A 10,673-nucleotide genomic window follows, 5' to 3' on the forward strand; every position below is an offset into this window, starting at 1 on the left:
GTGATAATTTTTTTACACCTCCTGACATCATTGTGATATAATTTTGTCACTGCTAATAAAACATTTCTTATCCAGAACTAAACCACACAGAGTGAGGTAATGTCAATACTTTGAGAATTCTTCCCCCAAAAGAAAAAAAAAGTTGTCAGAATGAGTACAACACATTTAAATTTAAGACACTGCTAATAGAAAGATGGATAAATTTGACATTCTGGGATTTTAAGGCTAAAACTCAGAATAATAAACCTATGTCTTATGTATCTCTTTGATACCAAAACTAAAAGTATAAAGCTGTGATCATGATCACATTTTACAATTATTTGACCTTGAATACATTCAATTCACCATGTTCTGCTTTAATAAAAAGTGATCTAAAAATAAAGTAAAACAACTGAAGAGTGGAAAAAATATAACTCGACAAATACATTTAGCAGCGATCCCCAGAGTAACTAAAGCTGTCGGGATAGGACAGTAAGTGACATTTGATTCGGTTCCATGCTGTTTTACAGAAGGAAACCTCATTATTCATCCATATTCAGCTCAACACCTTCAGGTAAATATTCAAATGAGAGTTCAAACAACATTCTTGCCCACGCACAGCCCTCTAATGTTCCTTAGACAAGCCTTTCTAGTTAGCGTGCCTGCTAACAAAATTCTCAACAGTTAATATTTTTTCCTAACATGCTCAGAAGAGCTTCTGATTTAGTCTTAATTCAATGATAACAGAATCTGGTGTGCACAGTGTGTTATATGCATTGCACTGCACAGACCTAATACTGCCACTAAATTGAGTTGTGGACAAATGCTTTCTAGGTAATTTTAAAAGCAAAATCATCCAGGATTTTTATAGCTAATACTGAGTTTGCCTTTGGTGAACACACTCACAGAACTGTGGTCACAGTAAATTCATCCAAGCACACACACTGAGCGTCAGACTTTCAAAGTGACTGGAATCACTGCACCAAAGTGTAGACAGGAAAGTTTTCAGTCGCACATTTCAGCACATGATGAAAAACACAGCAAACATTACATGTTCTCCAATGTCATCATCAAAAGTCATAAGATATTGGAATGCAGACTAGAATCAACCAATGTTCCAGTTATTAAAGACAACCCTAATCAAGAGGGTCCATTAAAAGGAAATCAGTGTTTTGGTATCCTTGCCATTTTCTTTAAGTTTACTTCAAATTATTTGAGCATAGAAACTGAATGCTGCTTCTCCATGTTTAGTTCTGATGGATGCAGAGTGGACCAGAACAATTCCTAATTTTCCTTTCCTTACATGTAGATCAAGGTCTGCCGCTCCAGTCCTATACTGTTACTGTTCTGCGCTATAGATGCATCCCTGCTCCAATACACTTATCTAATGTGTGATGGAGCAGGTATGCATCCAAAACTTGGTGGTCAGTGGAAGACTGGAGTCCGCAGATGTCTGTAGATCATACTGCTAAATAAATACTACTTTTATTTCAGAACATTTCCTTGTAGGTTAAGCTAGAATAATCAGCTGCAGTGATTTGTCTTTTTCATAAACGAGTTTTTGAATACGACTTTCTGATTCTGTATTGGTATTTCAACTTTTCGTCCACCCACCACAGGCCCAGTAACAGCGTTAAGTGGTTTCTCTGTCCAAATAACAAAGAAAATAACCGTTTGATCAGACTTTGAGCAGCATAACAGACAGTAACCCCAAAGATAAACCCTCATTAGTAAACACTGATTCTGCATGAAAAGGTATGGTTGTATGACTCACTAATAAAGGTAAGTAATTCTGATCACATAAAAAAATAATAGTCTATATGCCTTCCAGGATTTTTTACTTTTTTAATTAACTTACATGTTGGAAGCAATCATCAGCACTGCAGTAAATTAACAGCAGAGTGGCCTGAGCACTGAGCTCTTAGAGACCTTGGTAGGGTGCCTGTTTGTTAGGTCCCCAAGTAAGAGCATTCAGACAGTATAATGAGTATTTCCTCTGCACTGGATAAATCACAATATTTTGTTTGCTGAATATATATTTTGTCTGTTTCTCTTTCTCAATAAATGCTAACGAGAGGAAATTAATATTCAACTTGACTCATTATAGATTTGTTTTTGTATATTGGTTATTTCAATATTTTTATGGTCAAAATTGCTGAATTTATACATTAAAACAGGTAGAAGGTACCATAACATGCCCCCACCTTTCCATAGGGAAGTGGCAACAGGTCAGAAAAAATATAGAAAAATATCGATTTCATATACACTCTAAAAAGAAATTAGTTGAACCAACTTAATTGAATTGCTTCAATTGGTAAAAAGCAATTCAATGAAGTTTATCCAACTTAATTTATTAAGCTTAACCAATTCAATATATTATAATCATCCAGCTCAATTTGTTAATTTTCTTTTTTAACAAATTTATTAAGTAAGTTTAAGATGACAAATCTAAGTCAGTCTTACTCAAATCATTTAGTTTACTTCAAATAAAGAAGTAAATTAATAAAAGATCTCTTTTTTCAAAGGGTTTTTGGCTGAGGAATCCTTTATTTGAGCGTAGTTATTCAGGAAAGTGGTCAATGACAGAGAGGAAGACCTGCAGCTAAGGTCATCAGGTTGGGCATCAAACCTGCAAAGGCTGCGTCAAGGACTAAGTCTTCCTTATGTGGATTGTGCTCTACCCCTGTATGGAAAGCCATTTGCGCCAAAATTGAATAAATAAATAAATGGGTTAAATAAATAAAAAATGAGTAAAATAAATCAAAAAATGAAGTAAATGAGTGAAATAAATAAAAAATTTGTTAAATAAATAGTTTAGCTTTTTCATTAAACCAATTTTTAATTTATTTATTTTTCATATTATCAATTTCCCAATTTCTCTTTTTTATTTATCTATTTGTCATTTATCCCTTTATCCATTTACCCATTTTTCATTAATCTATTTTTCATTTGTCCATTTTTCATTTATCCCTTTATCTATTTACCCATTTTTCATTAATCTATTTTTTAATTTAACCGTTTTTCCATTTCCTATTTCCATTAACCCGATTTGCTATTTCCCACTTTCATTAATCAATTTCTCATATATCCCTTTTCTTACTTACCCATTTTCTTTTATCTATTTTTCATTTACCCATTTTTCATTAATCTCTATCTATTTACCCATTTTTCATTAATCTATCTTTTAATTTAACCATTTTTCCATTTCCTTTTTCCATTAACCCGATTTTCCTATTTCCCACTTTCATTAATCAATTTCTCATATATCCCTTTTTTTATTTACCCATTTTCTTTTATCTATTTTTCATTTACCCATTTTTCATTAATCTCTTTATCTATTTACCCATTTTTCATTAATCTATCTTTTAATTTAACCATTTTTCCATTTCATTTTTCCATTAACCCGATTTTCCTATTTCCCACTTTCATTAATCAATTTCTCATATATCCCTTTTTTATTTACCCATTTTCTTTTATCTATTTTTCATTTACCCATTTTTCATTAATCTCTTTATCTATTTACCCATTTTTCATTAATCTATCTTTTAATTTAACCATTTTCCATTTCCTTTTTCCATTAACCCGATTTTCTATTTCCCACTTTCATTAATCAATTTCTCATATATCCCTTCTTTATGTACCCATTTTTCTTTAACCTATTTTTCATTTAACTTTTGTTTGAAAAACTTTTAATTTTCCCATTTTCCAATTTCCCTTATTCATTTAGTATTTCCTTATTTTCTTATTTATCACATTCTATTTTCCCCGCTAAACTTAGGGGGAAAAATAAATGCAAATGAGGAGTGGCACGTCATCAGGCTACAACTTCCCCAATTGGTTGGTTAGCGTCACACCTACTTTGCTTTCAAGAAAGATGGCGACCTACTAACGGGTTATCAATAAGCATAAGCTCATTAACTTCATTAGAAAATAGTGTTATTACTCCTGACTTTATTTTTGTGTGGCCGCTCAGACAGAACGTGTTTCAGCTGGCGGCTCTGATGGACTCAGAGCTTCACCGTCGGGGGTTTTTATAGTTTGGACGAAGCGGCCGCTGAAGTTGGCTTACGATTGAAGGTTCAGGACGCCTTCGTAGCTACCAGCTGCGATTCAACTATAAGGAGCAGACTTGACTGTACATCGTAAGTGAACTGCAATATCCAGTGGCAGCTCTACGGAGCATCGAGCTGAAAGAATGACGGTGGCAAGCCTTGGAGATCTGCATCGGAGGCCATCTTTCAGACATGCACCGCTGCTGTCCGTCCAGGATCCTCCGGTTGCCCAGACGGTAAGCTAACGCTGATGTTTTCCAACTATAGTCATATTTGTAACCAAACTTGAGGGCAACAGGTGTACTTTTGACCGCCACCAGGTCAAAAGTACAGCTTGTTTTTGCAGCACATTCATTAATGTTTCTATCGTGTATGTTTTCAGATGTTAAGCTGTCACAGCAGACCATCCTGCAGGCCTCTGGTCTCTGTTTCCAGTGGGCTCACAGCTTCAGGGTGACCAGAGACCTTCACCTTTCTGGAGCAGGAACACCCGGCCAAATGCACTGGTGACACATTTAATTTAAAAAATGTGGGGGTAAATTAACGCTGATGTTTGTAAACAGACTACCTGAATACAGTGACCTTAGTGAGGGTACAGAATGCAGAATGGATAAAAGCTGAACTCCTGCTAAAATCTGTCCCTATTGGTTACATCCCTGAAATGTGCCAAGTGTGGCCCACATGCATACATGTCGTATTCATATAAAGTAATTATGACTATTAATTTCAGTAGTTCTTTGTGGATGTATAACTTGGCCACCTTAGTTTCCCTGTTTTTGTTCAACATATGTGCCTCAACATTTGGTTACTGTTCCATAATTTGTACTCCAAACATGTTTTTACTCATGTTTATCTCTTACTTACATGTTTAAGTAAAAAGTAGCTGAATAAGAAATTACACATGAGTAAAGAAGCATTTGGTAAAAAGTATACAAGTACTGAGTAACTGATCAAGTTATCAATTATTTCATATCTTAAAAAATTACACAATTAGAGGGCTCAAAATATAAAGTTCAGCGGAATTTTTAGTTTTTTAAAGACAAAATAAAAAATTTGTTTAAATAAGAATAGTGATGCTTCATAATAAAATGACCTGAGTAAAAGTAAAAAGTTCAGCATAGTAACGGTACTCCTAAAACTTCATTTGAGTTTCAAAAAGTTACTCAACTATATTTGAGTAAATGTAATTAGTGAGTCCTAAACTCTTTCCTTCTGAGGGAACAGGAGAAGGAATTGTTAAGGAAATAAATTAATCTTATTTTTATATTAAACATTGTTTTAATTAACAAACGAATCATAAATAACACCCAGAACATATTCTGTTATGTTTATTCAAGGATCAAGAAAAATGACTGGAGATTCTGGCTGAGAGAGGGACAACAGCAAACAGGGAGGAGAACCGTCTGCACTGTGAGCAGCACCAGAACTCCTGATGGATCTCCTTCAGGAAGAACCAGAGAGATGGCCGACCTCCGCAGAGAAGAGTTCACCCAAACATCAGAGGAAAAATGAATTTTTTTTTCACTTTCAAGGACTCTAAAAAGCTTGCTGATTAAATTTTCAGTTAATGTTCAGCAAACATTCAAAGTTTAGTGTTTGGATAATACTTATGCAGTATCACATGTTTAGACTAAATTATCACATGACTAGAGCTGATTAAATCTTGGTTGCACCTCGGCGAGAAAAAGAGTGCCACAAACCTCCCCAAGAAGAGGATAGCAATGTATGTTTAAATAAACATACAACAAAGATTTTTGGTGCACATCATCTTTAAAGTGTCTAGTTATGATATTCACCTTTGCATTTATAAAAATTTGTTAGGTGTGTGAGCAGGATGTGTAAACATGTTGACGGTCATAATAGTGACAGGTGGGAGAATACGTTTGACCAATAGGTCCACTTATTTAAATACATACCATATTCTTCCAATTCCTAACTTCTTCCTTTTTAAGATTAATTTTGAGTTTGGTTCTTGATTTGTTGGACTTTGTTATAGCCAGACAAAGCATACAACAATGTAGTTGTGAGAAAAATGGAACCCTTACTGATTTTGATAGTGATGGCTTAAACATGGACTATAAGGGGAAGATGGGCCATTTTCCATGCCTGATTTTGAATGCATATGATCAGTTCATGGGAAAAGAGGATAATCTGACCCTTCATCAGGCATGTGGTACTCTGTTACCACCTGCAAAAGTTTATGACGAAGGGACAGCTGTCTCTTTGATGTACCCTTTAAAGAGGATCCAAATGAGGTTCCAACACAAGATGAGAAACTGCTGATCCACTAGAAAAACAACAATATTTTCCTAATGGAAACAAAGATGAAGAATTATATAGAGACTGATGTCAACTAGATCAATGAGCACATGAGAGGTGTAGACCTTTATGACCAAACCCCCTCAAGGTTCAATGTCATGGTCAGGTCCAAGAAGTGATGGTGGTTGTTGAGATGCTTTACCAAGGTCGAGAAAGAGTCACACGCTGTTAGACAAAGGGCCCATAGTAAAGAGTTACATTTTTGATTCTGTTAGACACTAAGGTCCATTTCTCACGAGAAACAGAAACTTATCAGGCCACAGAGACATGGTGTGATTTCAGGCAGTGTCTTCAGTCCATATAATCAGCTACCCTCCTCCTTCTCCTCAGACGCTGCACAGACTTTTTTAGAAACTCTTCTCGGATGTAATGGTAAAGCGTCTCCTTTCAGCGCTGAAAGTTAATAAAATAAGTAAAGTCTGAATGCTTTTCTTGGCTGATTTTATGCTCCGTGTGTCAATACAAATTATGATTCATCGATTGAGATTCTCGTTCTCAACATGGTCCATACCAAAAGCACACCTGAAACGGTGCCGGTAGCCTAGGAGGTTGGAGTTTATCTTGTACCTGGTGGGTTGCCTGCTGGAACCCCCACTTTGTGTCAGTAGTTGTGACCTTGATCAAGAGGACAATTCAGCCACCATGCCAGCTGGTGGTAGTCAGAGGACCCTGGTGGAGGAGCCGGTGTATGACTGCCTTACTTCTGTCAAACTGTGGCAGGCAAGCTGTAGCTACAATATAGTAGCTTACTGCTGTCGGTGTGTGAATGTGTGTGTGAATGGGTGAATGACTAAATGTGGTGAAAACATTTTCAGGTCATTTGGACTTGATAAAGAACTACACAAGTACAGGCCATTTACCTTTCAGATATTATTTTACAAATGTGTCGTAGGAGGAGCAACTGATTTGCTCATCATGGCTTATTATCTTATGCAAAGGTTTGGTATAAGGCCAGCAGGTCATGGAAATAGATCTCAAATGGACACTTCTCTTCAAGTTATGACGAGATGTAACCAAGACACTTTCTGGTCAGTCAATGCAAGAGTCGTTTCCAGAGATGTTGTTCCAGTTGTTGCTTTTGCACCACCCATGCGTTGGAGAAATTCAAGGTTTTATTGCACACTGAGTGCTTCAAGAAAGAACATGGAAAGTAAGAAAGAGATGAAATAACCTAAAATTGAAGAAAACCAAAGTCACCAAATGGTGAGAAGGAGCCATACTACTCTCCTTTGATTCCAGGCCTTGGGGTCCGGTATCCTGCAACTTTCAGGTGTGTTCCTGGTCCAACACACCTGAATTAAATGGATCACCCTCAGTATGCAGTCCAGTTCTCCAGAGTCCTGCTTATCACCTGATTCAGGTGTGCTGAAGCAGAGGCGGATGGAAAAGATGCATGACACAGGCCCTAAATCCTGGAGACGGAGACCCCTGGACTAAGTCTATTGAGTTTTACTTTATGACAGTGTGACAAATGTTCATAATTTTCAGAAATATAAATGAAAGCCTCTACTGTAGATGTTATCTTTATGATCTATGTTACTGTGATGACACTACAACTGACTGAAGTTCAATATAATTATGCATAAACACTCAAGCACTCAAATTTACCTTGGTTTAGAATATATTGATAGTCAAATTTGTACTTTACAGAGCAAATGTTGCACTAAAGTAATGCTGTGGCAAGATATATTCTACTAAAGAAACAATGTTCACATATTATGATCATGTCTATTTGGAAAAAGCACTTTTAGCTCATCTTAGTATTAGAACACCATATTATCCCACCGGTCACAATTGTGACCGAACATAAAACACACTTTTTTACATACTTTTCCACAATTTTTAAAATTATTTCCCTGATTAGTTCAAAGGGCTATCAATGACATCGGATTTTCATATTTACATGTTTGGGAAAAATTTGGAATGAATGGGTTAAAGCCACAAACAAACTATCCATCTTATTGTCTCTGGGATGTGAAAACATGAGATTTGATTAAATTAGAACTACACAAATGAGAAGGAACACAGATTTCATAATATATATATTTTTATTATTAAAAACAGTAGATGGTTCTTGCATATCAATGCTATAAGAACAGCCACATTTTTTAAATTAAATGTGTCACCAGTGCATTTGGCCGGGTGTTCCTGCTCCAGAAAGGTGAAGGTCTCTGGTCACCCTGAAGCTGTGAGCCCACTGGAAACAGAGACCAGAGGCCTGCAGGATGGTCTGCTGTGACAGCTTAACATCTGAAAACATACACGATAGAAACATTAATGAATGTGCTGCAAAAACAAGCTGTACTTTTGACCTGGTGGCGGTCAAAAGTACACCTGTTGCCCTCAAGTTTGGTTACAAATATGACTATAGTTGGAAAACATCAGCGTTAGCTTACCGTCTGGGCAACCGGAGGATCCTGGACGGACAGCAGCGGTGCATGTCTGAAAGATGGCCTCCGATGCAGATCTCCAAGGCTTGCCACCGTCATTCTTTCAGCTCGATGCTCCGTAGAGCTGCCACTGGATATTGCAGTTCACTTACGATGTACAGTCAAGTCTGCTCCTTATAGTTGAATCGCAGCTGGTAGCTACGAAGGCGTCCTGAACCTTCAATCGTAAGCCAACTTCAGCGGCCGCTTCGTCCAAACTATAAAAACCCCCGACGGTGAAGCTCTGAGTCCATCAGAGCCGCCAGCTGAAACACGTTCTGTCTGAGCGGCCACACAAAAATAAAGTCAGGAGTAATAACACTATTTTCTAATGAAGTTAATGAGCTTATGCTTATTGATAACCCGTTAGTAGGTCGCCATCTTTCTTGAAAGCAAAGTAGGTGTGACGCTAACCAACCAATTGGGGAAGTTGTAGCCTGATGACGTGCCACTCCTCATTTGCATTTATTTTTCCCCCTAAGTTTAGCGGGGAAAATAGAATGTGATAAATAAGAAAATAAGGAAATACTAAATGAATAAGGGAAATTGGAAAATGGGAAAATTAAAAGTTTTTCAAACAAAAGTTAAATGAAAAATAGGTTAAAGAAAAATGGGTACATAAAGAAGGGATATATGAGAAATTGATTAATGAAAGTGGGAAATAGAAAATCGGGTTAATGGAAAAAGGAAATGGAAAATGGTTAAATTAAAAGATAGATTAATGAAAAATGGGTAAATAGATAAAGAGATTAATGAAAAATGGGTAAATGAAAAATAGATAAAAGAAAATGGGTAAATAAAAAAGGGATATATGAGAAATTGATTAATGAAAGTGGGAAATAGGAAAATCGGGTTAATGGAAAAATGAAATGGAAAAATGGTTAAATTAAAAGATAGATTAATGAAAAATGGGTAAATAGATAAAGAGATTAATGAAAAATGGGTAAATGAAAAATAGATAAAAGAAAATGGGTAAATAAAAAAAGGGATATATGAGAAATTGATTAATGAAAGTGGGAAATAGGAAAATCGGGTTAATGGAAAAAGGAAATGGAAAAATGGTTAAATTAAAAGATAGATTAATGAAAAATGGGTAAATAGATAAAGAGATTAATGAAAAATGGGTAAATGAAAAATAGATAAAAGAAAATGGGTAAGTAAGAAAAGGGATATATGAGAAATTGATTAATGAAAGTGGGAAATAGCAAATCGGGTTAATGGAAATAGGAAATGGAAAAACGGTTAAATTAAAAAATAGATTAATGAAAAATGGGTAAATAGATAAAGGGATAAATGAAAAATGGACAAATGAAAAATAGATTAATGAAAAATGGGTAAATGGATAAAGGGATAAATGACAAATAGATAAATAAAAAAGAGAAATTGGGAAATTGATAATATGAAAAATAAATAAATTAAAAATTGGTTTAATGAAAAAGCTAAACTATTTATTTAACAAATTTTTTATTTATTTCACTCATTTACTTCATTTTTTGATTTATTTTACTCATTTTTTATTTATTTAACCCATTTATTTATTTATTCAATTTTGGCGCAAATGGCTTTCCATACCCCTGCGCCACCACAGCACCCTGGTTGATACAGAATCTGTCCCTGGTAAGCTTGAGTCATGGTGTCAGACAGGATACAAATATGGTATTGAAATTAATTCTTTCAAGTAAAGTCAAAGTAAAAAGATCCTTTAAGGAAATGATTTGTAACTTAGAGGACACTGTAAAAAGAGTAGTAGGCTGTAAACTAAGAAGTTATAAAATATTTAGTTTGGAACTACTTAAAAGTTTGAGTTGACGTTTTGTAAAATTAAGTCCAAGAGATTTTAAATGTTTATTAGAACAAAATAAATTATTTGAGTAAGAGTGACTTAAATTTGTCA

General features: G+C 35.3%; 2 long non-coding RNA genes across 2 annotated transcripts; one reads left to right on the plus strand and one right to left on the minus strand.

Annotated features, from left to right (window-relative positions):
- The first annotated feature begins 3,120 nt into the window (after positions 1 to 3,120).
- LOC148155918 (uncharacterized) lies at positions 3,121 to 6,778 on the plus strand. The gene is made up of 3 exons (XR_015765134.1): positions 3,121 to 4,267; positions 4,414 to 4,537; positions 5,369 to 6,778. It is a non-coding gene; the product is annotated as an uncharacterized LOC148155918 (long non-coding RNA).
- Positions 6,779 to 8,379: 1,601 nt separating this feature from the next.
- Positions 8,380 to 9,902, minus strand: LOC148155919 (uncharacterized). The gene is made up of 2 exons (XR_015765135.1): positions 8,747 to 9,902; positions 8,380 to 8,600 (listed from the first exon to the last, which is right to left on the minus strand). It is a non-coding gene; the product is annotated as an uncharacterized LOC148155919 (long non-coding RNA).
- Between the last annotated feature and the right edge of the window lie 771 nt (positions 9,903 to 10,673).

This window comes from Poecilia mexicana, unplaced genomic scaffold, assembly GCF_051168715.1.
Source record: "Poecilia mexicana isolate PSO_F unplaced genomic scaffold, ASM5116871v1 scaffold_13, whole genome shotgun sequence".
Lineage (NCBI taxonomy): Eukaryota > Metazoa > Chordata > Actinopteri > Cyprinodontiformes > Poeciliidae > Poecilia > Poecilia mexicana.